Genomic DNA, 13689 nt, shown 5'->3' with positions numbered 1-13689 from the left:
GTTCGACACCCCTAGGTTAAAGTGTTGCCCTCCTGGACCCCAGGTTTGTCATCTGCTCACAGAAATGCCTTCAGTGTTCCGTTTTATTGGGGGTAGGGCAGGGTTATATTCAAAATATGTAACCACCACTAAGGCCTGTGGGCACTAACGAACCAGAATAATGTCTGGTGTGAGAACAGGGCCCTGGGGCACCCCACGCTGTGCCAGGCACCAATCCTTAGTTGTTTGGATGATGAGAGAGATCTTTGGGGTCCCGGGAGTCTGTTCGCATGCCTGAGGTTGGTCACGAACCAACAACCCGTTCTGAAGCAAGGCTGTCCCCGTGCAAACAGACTGAGTGTCAGCTGCTGAGTGAGGGCTGCTCCTCCTGTGGAGGATTAGTGGGGAGGGAGCTGACCCTGCTGCTCTTCGGCACTCTAGCTTGTCCTGAGGGGACAGAGCCCGGCCCTCCTTCCTGAGCCTGGAGCTGAGGTCAGTGCCGCCAGGTCCTGAGCCATTTCCAAGGCTCTCAGCAGCCCCACTCCTGTCTTCTCGGGGTGCGCTGGCTGCAGACTCCCGGCTCCCAGGCGCCTTCTCAGAGCAGCCAGGCCCAGCTCTGCCAGTTGGCACCCGCAGACTTCTGTGCAAGAAGATGGTCAGGTGTTTCCTTCGGGGTTTAATGGGTTTTGGTCCATAGGTGTCATACCACCCAAGCAGCCCTGTCACTCTATGGGGCAGAGGCCGAAAAGGAGATTTTTCCCACAAACCGTTTCATGTCAAGGATTGGTTTAGCAACCACCTGAGGTTTCTGACTGGAGCCCACGTCTCAGGTCCATCATAAAAGAGATCATTCTGCATCGCCTGGTGGTTTGCAATGCTTCACTGAAATGCTCCAGCTCAGTGGTTCTCAACCTTCCTAATGCCGCGACCCTTTAATACCGTTCCTCATGTGGTGGTGATCCCCAACCATAAAATTATTTTCATTGCTACTTCATAACTGTAATTTTGCTACTGTTATGAGTCATAATGTAAATATCTGCTATGCAGGATGTCTTAGGTGACCCCTGTGAAAGGGTCGTTAGACCCCCAAAGGGGTCGTGTCCCACAGGCTGAGAACCGCTGCTCTAGTTGGCTTTACTTTGCTCCGTGCTCTGGGAAGTAGAGTAGGCCAGGCTTTGGAGACAGACAGTCCCGGGTCCGAGGCCTGGCTCTGTGAACTGTGGGGCAGTCCCTTCGTCCCTCGGGGGCAGTGTCCACGTCTGAGAGGGGACTCACTCGGTGCCTGCTGCGGAGGCTGGTAGAGGGGCTAATGGGATAGAGACCAGCTTGACCGATGCTCTTCTTACAAACTGGGCATAAGATTGAGACTAAAAACTTTCTGTCTCCGTTTGGGGTAGGAGCTGCCAGTGTTATTCCAGTGAGCCAATTTAGGTATTTTTTAAAATAGATTCTGTTTGCTTACTTAGGCTAACTAAAAAGTAGACAAAAGTAAATTAGAGGTCAAAAGGTACATTTTGCACAGACTTAGATCCAACCCATAAGAAATCAGAGTTCTTCCTACTGAATAAAGATAACACACCTCCTTCTCTCTAAGAAAATAGCCAACATAGATTAATTCATTAATTTTTAAATACATTTTATTTTATTATTTTATTTTATTTTATTTTATTTTATTGATTTTCAGAGAGAAAGGAAGAGGGGTAGAGAGCTAGAAACATCGATGAGAGAGAAACATCGACTGTTGCCTCCTGCACACCCCCTACTGGGGATGTGCCCACAACCAGTGTATATGCCCTTACCGGAATTGAACCTGGGACCTTTCAGTCCGCAGACTGATGCTCTATCCACTAAGCCAAACCGGTTTCGGCTAATTCATTTTTTTATAACTAGCTGACATCTGTTTCAATGACAATAAATGCTGGCTGGTGTTTCTCAGTGGTTAGAACGTTGGTCCATGCATGAAGGACCACCAGTTAGAGTCCCAGTCAAGGGCACAAACCAGATTGCATGTTTGATCTCCAGCCCCAGTCAGGGTGTGTGCAGGAGGCAACCGGTCTATATGGCTCTCTCACATCGATGTTTCTCTATCTCTCTCTTCCTGTCTCTTCCTCCCTCCCACTCTCTCTAAAAAAAGCAATAGGAAAAATATCTTCAGGTAAGGATTAACAGCAACAAAAAACAATGACAATAAATACAATTTTAATTATTAAGATAATATTTACATAAACATTAAAATATGAAAATAACTTCATAATATTTTGTTCAAATGCCATGATGTATATGCATAGAAAAATCTTGATTTATTTATACTGATCATTTGAAAAAATAAACCTCACTTTTCCCCTCTTTGCTAAACATTTTCCCCCCTTAAAAAAGGAATCATGGAATCACTGGGGCTTATGCAGTGAAAGGCAAGGCCTAAAATAAAAATGCTCACCTTTCTGCTCTTGTTTACCCCGTAAACACTGTCTCTCTGATTTCAGTCCCAGAAATCAGTCAGTGAGTAAGTCCTTATGCAGAGACCCACTGCATGTTTTTGATAGGCGTTTTACAAGAAACAGATGTATTTAGGAATAATATTAAATCATTAAGACCATGAAGAAAAATTAACTTCTAGAATTCTAACTCCTGCATTTAGACATGTATATGCAACTGCCTACTCAGTATTTCCGTGTGATGTCTAACAGGCATCTCAGACAACATACCCCAAACTAAACTCCATGTATCTCTCCTCCACCACCACTTGCTTTGCATACCACCTTCCCCACTCAGTTTGATGGCATTTCTATTTTTTCTTTGGTTAGACCAAAATCCTTGGAGTCTTCCTTAACTCCCCTCTTGCTTATTGTTCAAGCCAACAATTTTGTTGATTCTACATCAAAATAACCAGACTATTTACTCCTCAACCACCTCGATTGCTGCCACCTGGTCAAGGCACCATCATCTCTCGCGGGAGAACTATTAATACAATGGCCTCCTTACTGGTCTCTCGCTTCACTTTCTCTCCTGCAGTTTATTCTCAATACAATAGCCAGACAGACCCTCTAAGTGTAAAGCCAGGCCCTCCTCTCTCCGTTGCTCAATGTCATCCCAAAGCTCCCTCTCACTCAGAGTGCAAGTCCGAGTCCCACCAGCCCTCCGGGATCATGCCTCCTGCTTTTCTCGTCCTCACTTACTCTGTCCTGGCCACACTGGCTCCTTGTTACTCCTGGACTATGCCAGGCATGCTCCTGCCCCCAGGCCCTGTGTTTGCCCCAAGCTATCTGCAAGAATTCTCTCGCCTCTTCCAAGTCTTTGCTCAAATGCCACCCTCTCCACAGTCACCCCATTTAAAAGCGCACATCCACCACTGCCCTGCTGCCCTTCCTTACCCCACTGTGCTTCCCCTTCCATAGCATCTCCTGCTTTCTAACCTGTAGCACACTACATAACGTAACAGACTGTTCTACCAGTTTCTTGTTATTGTCCAAGTCCTCCAACTAAAATGGATGCTCCACACGAAAGGCACTCAAAAAGCTATTTTTGGATGAAGAGAAAACGCTAAAAAGCCAGCAAACAACAACAATAACACACACACACACACACACACACACACACACACACACACCACATGAAACATCCATTGTCCAAAAAGGGCATTGTAATGTCCAGTAGTAGGACCCATATATTATATCATTTCCTCTTTCTTATAATGCTTGTGGTATTTTGAAGAGGAATGATGAAGGAGAGGCTGTTGTTTATCCAGGAAAGACACCCTAACAGTGGCATTATGGGAAGGGGTAGGTCGCCGCACTTCTAGCACAGGGACTTTGTCAGAAATCCTAAATCCCTTTTTACCCGGGAGCCAGACTCAGCATGACTGACCCACAATACAAATTCATAAGAAGCTTCTGGGCACACAAAAGTTCACAAATGATGTCATTTCTAATGGCCATGTCCATTGTCCAGAATACATTCTTCTGAGATAATGGTACCCAGGAAGTTGATTTAGTGTTCAGAGGTAGTTCTGGGAGCTTGGAATCACAGCTAAGGATGGAGAAACCTTTTGAGGGCTACTTCATCTGGACACTTCACATTGGACAACCCCTCTCAATGCATGTTAACACCCACAAGTTCAGGGTTTCTCTTCCAGGCCAATCTGGGACAGCCATTGGAAGTTTCCTTTCTGAGTTACCCTCTTCTTTGCTCCATGGGGACCATCTCCATTCACTACACACAAACTTTCTCCAGGTAGGATGAACTAGGTGTCTACTTATAATGCAGGAATTGGGCAAAAGTAGATTTACAGTTGTGGGTACACAAAACATAAAGTTTATTTTTGTACTAGAGGCCCAGTGCACAACATTCATGCACTGTTGGGGGATGGGGTCCCTTAGGCTAGCCCGTGTCCTCTCGCTGTTCTGGAGCTATTGGGGGATGTCTGACTGCCTGCTTAGGCCTGCTCCCTGCCAGGCCTTCTAGCTGAGCAGTGCTCCCCCTGTGGGAGTGCACTGACCACCAGGTGGCAGCTCCTGTATTGAGTGTCTGCCCCCTGGTGGTCAGTGTGCATCATAGCAATCAGTTGTTCCATCATTCAATTTGCATATTACCCTTTTATTATATAGGACTAGTGGCCTGGTGCACGAATTTGTGCACATTGAAAAGAAATTAATTAGGAGAAATATTTTAATATCACTATTCACCTTTTCTCTCTAATAGAAGTGACAGAGATGAAAGAAAATTAGTAAAATGTATAAGAAAATAATATATAAATTGATTAATAATCAATAATAATAAAGACATGAAATAAAAACATGACATAAAAACATGATACAAAAACAAGATTGATAAAAAACAGTGACTGATAAATTGATTAACTTAGTCTAATATCTCCCTGTATACCACATTAAGAGTAAAAACACTTTCAGAGTGCTTGCTAATTTCCCTTATGGTGAAGTATTTACAACTTTAATGTCACATGCTCTTTGAACTCAAGAGAAAGCAACATATAACTGACCATGTCTGCAAACAGGTTCAGGTAGGAATATTCCTACCCTGTCTAGAGTTTGTCCTTGTGATTTATTAGTATTAATAGTCATTACAAATGCTGGCATTACGGGAAACTGTCTTCAAATTAATTTAAATGGGAGGCCAGTGTCAGACGGGGACAAATCAATTCTTGGAATCAGAATAGCCTCTTATTCCACAGATCCTGTTAATACTTCAGCTTTGATTATGTTAGGTTGCAATCTTTTGGTAATAAATCTAGAAACATTTCAAAGACCCCATTTACTATTAAGATTTTTCAGTAGCATGATGATTGCACCTACTTCCAATTTTAATTTAGGACACAGCATTCCTGAACGAGTAGTACTATTAAGAAATTCGATGGGAAAATTTTCCTTTTTGGCACCATCCGTGGAATTGATAAAATCATCACTCAAGTAGGTGTGAAAATCTCCATCAAGTATATCCAAAATGTCATTTAATTTATGAATATGCTCATTTTTAGGACAAAGAATTGCACATTTAGATATATTTTTATGATGCTGCGGCTTTCTTTCAGCTTCAGAATGTCAGTAAAAACAACCAAATTCACGATCGACAATGACAGATCAAAACACAAGCATGTGATTGGTGCCAGTGAGAGCTTTATACCAATGTATTGCACATGCATGAGTCAATGTTTATTTATTTATTTATTTATTTATTTATTTTTATTTTTAAAGAGAATCCTACTTTTTAAAAAAAAAAAATATTTTTTATTGATTTTTTACAGAGAGGAAGGGAGAGAGATAGAGAGCTAGAAATGTCGATGAGAGAGAAACATCGACCAGCTGCCTCTTGCACACCCCCTACCGGGGATGTGCCCGCAACCAGTGTACATGCCCTTGACCGGAATCGAACCTGGGACCTTTCAGTCCACAGACCAACGCTCTACCGCTGAGCCAAACCAGTTTCGGCTCAACGTTTATTTTTAAATTGCCAGTATGCATCATATATACTAGCTGGTCAGACGGATGGATAGATAGATGGACAGATGTTTGGTCAATTAGCCTTTTATATAGATATATAGATATAGATATAGGTATAGATATAGATATAGATAAAATATAGATAGATATAGATAAGTGAGGGTAAGGTAGCTGGGACTGTAAGGGCTGACCCCCTTACACAAATTTCGTGCATCGTGCCTCTAGTATGCATATAAGATTTTTGGATGATCTCTTCCCACCCTTCCCTCTCCCCACATACCTCTGAGATTCATCAATCTGTTCCAGGTTTCCATGCTCGTGTTAAGCATCGTCTGCCCCCCTAGTGGTCAGTGCACATCATAGCTACTGATCGAATGGTCAAATGGTTGGACACTTAGCATATTAACCTTTTATATAGAAAGATTATCATTTAATTATTGCATTTTTCCCATATGAACAATTATAAACCGACTTTTGTCCACCCCTATATTATACCCATATTGCTGTGCTGTCTTCTAGGAATTGAGTAGAGATCACTTAGCTGAAGTTTTGGGAGTTCATAAACTCCTCAGTCTCTTGGTCTACTCCCATTAGAATGGCTCTAGCCTCTGTAGATACCCGAGGGCACCTGTATCTAGATTCCAAGTCCTCGGGATCCCTCAACACTGTAGCTGGTGACCCAGGCTGGAGTTAGAAGCCTTGGTCTCTGCCCACTAATTAGTTATTTAGACCAACAAAAATCACCTAACCTTTCTAGGTTTCAGTTTTCAAATCTAAAAACGAGGGGATTGAACCCGTGAAGTTCCCTTCTATTTCTAAAAATCCAGGATTCTATTTCCCACCTACCTCTTTAAATCTTACATAATGGCAACAGCCTCTGAGAGCCTCTTTCCGAAACTTTTCCCAAGACCAGATGTTCCTGGCACCAAAGTAGGAGAAAAAAATATTTCTCGAATAACCTAACATTTTTGTCTTTTAGAGCAAATTATTCCCTGGCCCTTTCAAATCCCTTTTTCCTACTGCTCCTCCTTATGAATCCTTAAAGTAAGTTTTAAAAGTAAATTATCGCCCTTCTTGATTCATCAGGGCCTAGCTTACAACATTATTTTCCTTCCAAAATTATTTCTCCTACATAAAACCTCTCAAACGTTTTTATGCCAGTAATTATGCGTATCAGCCTTGATTTGTCCCTGTTTTGCAAGGAAGGTTACTCAGTGCTCGGGAGAAGAGGAACAAAAAGCTTAGAGACTAGATTGGCTGAGGAAGCATGCAGTCTATGCAGGTGAATTCTGGTCAAATTTCCCCGAGGTGAAGGGCACGGAATGGCAGGAGTGAAGAAAGAAGAGAAAATACAGAGGGAAGAAGAGAAAAAAGTGAAGGCACAGCTGTTCGCTTTGAAAGAGGTTTCAGGCTGAGCCCTGGTGGCAGTTCGTCAAGAATGTTCATTTGGTTAAATGACTTCTGGAGCTGGGACTTCCCTGAGAAGTTGCACCACAGCGAGAAGGCAGGGTTGGAACACCAATTCCCCTTCACCGCTCTCCCCACAGCGGAGCAAGCTGCTGAGGTATTGGGCAGCAAATCTGTTGGTCCCACACCCAGCTTTCAGGAGTCAAGATCATTCTACAGGTCTCTAAGCCTGTAATGGAGATCAATTGCTACTTTTGATTTACTGCGAAAATAGCAATCCACAGGCAAACCCTCCCAATAAATCTACAGGTATAATATATGCAAAACCTCCTAGTCTGAAGTTAGCAGCATATTCCAAATAATGGTAGATTCCAAGATATTATCGAATGACCTTTAATTGATGAAATATATGCCCTAAAGAAGCCGTCACCAACCTTTCAGACCTCATGGACCTCCAGTGTCCGCGGACCACCGGTTGGTGACCACTGCTCCAAAGGTTTCCTTAAACCAGCGGTCTCCAACCTTTCATACCTCTCGGATCACCAGTGGTCCACGGAATTTCCCGCTATTAAAAGAGATACCGTATTTTTCGGACCATAAGACGCACCGGACCATAAGACTCACCAGTTTTTAGAGAAGGGAAATGAAGAAAAAAGGATTCTGAAACAAATAGTGTCCTAAAATATTTTATGTGCATTAAAACCCAACATCACAGTCATAAACACATGTAATCAACCCTGTAAAGTAAACAGCAGCATTTAGAACCATTTTAGAGCCGGGCAAACACACAGAGACCACACAGAGCCGGGCAAGTAAAAAAACTTTTTTTTTTTAAAGTATATGTGTAGGCTATATTTGGACCATAAGACGCAGGGACTTTTTCCCCCCACTTCTGGGAGAAAAAAAGTGCGTCTTATGGTCCGAAAAATACGGTATATATTTTTATGTGTGCACACATGCATGGGTGTGCAAACATGTATCCTACTATAAAAAAGACTCTGTTTTTAAGACACGCAGGATTATAATCCAATACAATGAGTGAACTTAAAATATGATATATATATTATTAAAATCCAGACACAAACAAAAGTAGAAAAAAAGCCTAATTCATCAGAAAATACCAAAACAGACATCTAGTCAGTAGTCAGCTAGACAGTCTCAAAGAACTAGCTTCTAATTGGTATTGAGAAATGACAATGTTAGCGGCATATGAACTGTGAAGCTGACAGAGGGTGTCACATAAGCCAGGGATAGGCACCTCTTAGGTTTGGTTTGCTGCAGCATAACAGGATTCCACTTTAAAGACTCATCTTTTCCCAGTTTATTCTTTTTAAAGAAAAGCTTTTCTCCATCCTTTAATCAACAAACAAACAAATGCAACTGTTCTTGTCATTTTTTTAGTGTGAGGGGGGTGAGAAACTAAGAGGATTTTTTGGAAAAACTTTTTTTTTTAAACAATACATTTCTGAAGAAGTGGAGGGAAATTGAAATGGCAGAGTAAAGACCAATTAGGCATGAGGTAATCCCTTTCCTGGAAGTGTAACAGAGAATTAATAAGTGTAAATGAGCCTTAATAATATTTTATTCTGAAGACAGCACTTCCACCAAAATAAATCCACACTGCACTGTGTCAAACTTCATCAAGCTTCCCCACCATTTCCTTCCAGAAAGTCTGCAGTCTAAACAAACAGCATGCTCACACCTCCAGAGGAATCCCACAACAACAGCCCGAGTCCTCTTCCTCCTACTCCTTTAAACCAAAATATAACATTTTGTTTGAGGCATTCACAAAGGAACGTGACAATGATCATATGCTCTGAGTCTGCAGGTTTGGAGGGAGGATGGTATAAGAAGGTATAATTACTGGAAGATTCTCAGAAAGTGTGTTTATTTCTGTAGGGAGTCTGGTTTTAGTCAACAGAATCCAGGTAAGGCTTTTTCTTGAAGTTTATATAACCAAAACAGTATAAATCATAGGAGGAATAAAAAACATCTCAAGCTATCTCTTCTCTTCCCTTTCCTTCCCTTCCCTTCGCCTTTGTAAGCTCTTGAAAACTGAACTGCTTATAAGCTGAAAATGACTAAGATTTTTGTGTAGCACTTCAAGGTCAAGATAAAAATATATTGCTGAAATACACACACACATTATTAAAACTCATGCTCTTTTCATGGCTGTAAACCACAGGAAGTAACTGGCTAGTAGCAAATGATGTGGACATTAGGACCTGGACATTCAATACTTTAAAAAAAAAGTCTGATACCATCCAGTATGGCTCAGTTGATAGAGGGTCAGCCCACATACTTAAGGGTCCTGGGTTTGATTCCAATAAAGGACACGTACTTCAGTTGCAGGCTCGATCCCCGGCCCTGGTCGGGGTGTGTACGGGAGGCAACCAATCAATGTGTCTCTCTCACATCGATGTTTCTCTATCTCTACCTCTACGTGTTTCTTCTTCTTCTTCTTTTTTTTTTTATATTTTATTGATTTTGTACAGAGAGGAAGGGAGAGAGATAGAGAGTTAGAAAAATCGATGAGAGAGAGTCATCGATCAGCTGCCTCTTGCACACCCCCTACTGGGGATGTGCCCGCAACCAAGGTACATGCCCTTGTCCGGAATCGAACCTGGAACCTTTCAGTCCCCAAGCCAACGCTCTATCCATTGAGCCAAACCGGTCTCGGCTACCTGTTCTTCTTGTCTCTCTGGAAATCAATGAAAAAAATACCCTTGGGTGAGGATTAACTACAACAACAAAAAGGTAAAACTTAATAAAAGCTATAAAGCTTTAAAAACAAAACAAAACTATGGTTCTTTAACATCTAGAATAAAGAACTACAGCTCAACACCAAAAATCCAAATAACCTCATTAAGAAAATAGGCAAAATACTTGGACAGACATTTCTCCAAAGAAGATACATAAATGGTCAACCAGAGTATAAAAAAATACTCAATATCTCTAATTATCAGGGAAATGCAAATAAAAATGAGATATCATCATATACCCAGTAGGATGGCTGCTACAAAACAACAAAATAACAAGTATAGTTTAGGATGTGGAGAAGTTAGAACCCTTATACACTGCTGGTGGGAATGTAAAAATGGTGCAGCTGCTATGGAAAACAGTATGGCAGTTCCTCAAAAATTAAAAATAGAACTCCCATATGATCCAGAAATTCCACTTCTGGGTATGTATCCAAAAGAATAAAGCAGGATCTCGAAGAGATATTTGTATAGCCCTGTTCACAGAAGCCTTGTTCACAATATTCAAAAGTAGAAATAACCCAAATGTCATCCACAGACAAATGAATAAAGAAAATGTGGTATCTACATAATAAAAACCTAAGTGACCTTTACAATGGAACGACCAGAATGATCGGTTGCTATGATGCACACTGACCACCAGGGGGCAGACACTCAATGCAGAAGCTGGGCTGATGGCTGGTGAATGCAGCAGTGGTGGCAGGAGCCTCTCCCAACTTTGGGGCACGTTAAGGATCAGCGAGCCAAGTGGTAAGGAGCAGTGAGCAGGTGGGCAGTAAGGAGCGAGGGATCCCTAACTCCAAGAGGGTGTAGGCTGGGATGAGGGAACTCCCCTGTGAGTGCATGGATTTTGTGCACTGGGCTCTAGTATACATATTAATGGAATATTATTCACCCCCGAAGATGAAGAAAATTCTGACACATGGGCTACAACATGGGTGAACCCTGAGGACATTATGCTAAGTGAAATAAAGAAGTTACGAGAAGATAAATACTACACAGGGGTGGGCAAAAGTAGGTCCACTGTTGTTCGTATGAAAAATAATACAATAATCCTACATGATAAAGAGCTAATATGCTAATTAGACTGAACAGCAGAATGACCATTGGGATGACCATCCGGACAACCATCCCAATGACCTTTCGGATGAAGCTGGGCTTTGAGGGGCTGATGGCCAGCCAAAGCTGCAAGGACTGGCTGAGGCAGCCAGGACTGTGAGGGCTGAGCCCCTTGCACAAATTTCATGCATTTGGTCTCTAGTTAATAAACAATAACACAAGAATAAACTCTATGTTTTGCATAATCACAATTATTCACCTACTTTTGGCCACCCCATATGATTCCACTCACATGCGGTACTTACAGTCGTCAAACTCGCAAACAGAAGTACAACATGGTTGCCGGAGGTTGAAGGAGAAGGAACGGGAAAGTTAATGAATGGCTCTCTGATCGTTTTGCAAGATGGAGAAGTTCTGGAGATCGGCTGTACAACCATGTGAATGTACTTAACAGTACCAAACTACACACTTACTGGTGAAGACGGTAAGTTTTGTGTTATGTGCATTTTATCCCAGTTTAAAAAACAAACTATGACTCCGTGTATTGCTTCTCTCTAAGGAGTCCAGAGAGCTGGGCTGCCAGACTTGCTGTGCCAACTCAAAAAGGTGGCCCAGGCTGAACTCCGTGGCACCTCATCATTTCATCCCTTAACACCCAGGCCACCAACACACTGGTGGACGCTGACTCTGCGGTCTTGGGGGGAAGAGGCCTGCCTACATGTCAGGATCCAGGAGAAGAGACATTTGCAAAGTCAGGCCCCTTCCACCTTCTCATTTAGAGAATTCAGTAACACGCTCCATACAATTCACCACTTTTTCTCTAGCTAAAAGGTGATCGACCACTTATCTCTTTCTACTGTTGACTTCCAACTGAACTCAGTATTCAGATTGGAAGTAATTCCTGTCTAAAAATCACATGCGAGAGTAATATTCCAGTTGCTCTCCATGATCCAACATGATTTACCACCTTCTGTCTTCCTCTTTTTTTCTCTTTCCCCCCAGAATCCACTTCCAGGTCTGGGAAACAGAGGCATAGCCATGACACTCTATAAATCTGTCTTCTTGCATCTGACACACAAAGGAACACAGTGAAGGTGGGAAGCTAGGGAAGGGGGTGAGACGTGGCCCCAGAGAACAGATGCCTCAGAAGAAAGGGGAAGAGCATTTACAGAAAACATCAGGTCCATCTGGAAAGCATTTTAGCAAAACAGAAAAACCTTCTCTACCGCAAGCAGAAGATTAGCAAAATACAAACATTCCTGAACAACAAAGCTCTACGACCAACAAAAAAGAGCAAAAGAGCAAAACAAAACCGAAAGAGGAGCTCCTTCTAGGGAAGACCAGCCTCCGCTGAGCTGTAGGCCTGTGGGGTGCTCGGAGGAGCTCCTGGCACCACGTGCAGGAGGCTTGCCCACGGCAGCTCCCCATTTGTTCCCTCCTTGGGGGGGGGGGGGGGAGACACTGATTTGTGCAAAGGGATCCAGATACCAAAGAACTCCCATCGCCCCTCCACCGCCCACCCCGATGGTCACGCGCTGCCCCTGTCTGACCCAGAGCAGGCTTTCTGAAACCACTTGGCCTGCGATCCCCAGCTTAGGATCCTCCCTGATTCTGTCCGCTTCCTCTCCGTTTTCTTACACAACACGGTAGTAAAACATGAAAAATGTGGCAATCCGAGGACCAAGTAAACAATGATTTTCCTCTTTCATCACTCTCCTGGCTCTTCTGCCTGACGGGTACAAACAGCATGTGAGTCCCTTCGCCCCCCACCCCTCCGTCATTGTTTCCCAGTCCAGACACTGAGACACTCTGGCATGAAAAGATAAAATGAGATGCTACCAATCCTGGTCCCTTCTCTTCCTTCATCCCTCTCCCTGCCTCTAGCAACACTTCCACAGAGCCACAGAAGAAATCTCCATTTTCAAAAATGCCCAGAAAAAAACACACACCCAAATACCTCAGCATCCTCTCTGGCTAACCTGTTCTAGTCCTTTACATAGTCTAAGAATATAGTAATTTCCTTCTTCTAACTCAAATTTGAGACATTTTCCTTCCTTCTGTAGGTCCAGGAGGTTTGTGTAGGGACCTTTCATTGACTTGAAGTTCTTAATTTAACTGTCCCTCGTGGCCTGGGGATGAATGATCTTGGGCCCTTCCCCTGTTTCTGGGTTCTACTTTCCAACCCTTGACCGAGGTCTCAAGACTCTTCAAGTCTTTCTTTACATGGGGAGCACCAGCTGAAAACACAGCACACAGCTTGAGTGACAGCCAGACCTCAGGGCCCTCAGTCCCTGCCCAGCGCCAGCCCAGGCTGCCTGAGCACCTCTCACACCGCAGGGGACTTCCTCCTCTCACGTTCAAACTGCCCAGCCTGGTCTCTGCTCCCCAGAGTGTGTGTGTGTGTGTGTGTGTGTGTGTGTGAGTAAAAGAAGGAAAGGAAAAAAAGGAAGAAAGAGGGCCGAAAAAAAATAGAAAGGGGAACTTAAGAATGTATAAAGACCCGAGAAAGTATTTTAACATATTTTAACAAA

General features: G+C 43.0%; 1 protein-coding gene across 3 annotated transcripts in view; it reads right to left on the bottom strand.

The window, feature by feature from the left end:
• The window catches only part of WIPF1 (WAS/WASL interacting protein family member 1), a 104153-nt gene that overhangs the window by 49660 nt on the left and 40804 nt on the right, over positions 1-13689 (bottom strand). The gene's annotated exons all lie outside the window — the stretch shown is intronic.

Source organism: Pipistrellus kuhlii, unplaced genomic scaffold, assembly GCF_014108245.1.
Source record: "Pipistrellus kuhlii isolate mPipKuh1 unplaced genomic scaffold, mPipKuh1.p scaffold_m20_p_7, whole genome shotgun sequence".
In the NCBI taxonomy this organism is placed as follows: domain Eukaryota; kingdom Metazoa; phylum Chordata; class Mammalia; order Chiroptera; family Vespertilionidae; genus Pipistrellus; species Pipistrellus kuhlii.
This window is presented reverse-complemented; position numbering and strand designations above follow the sequence as displayed.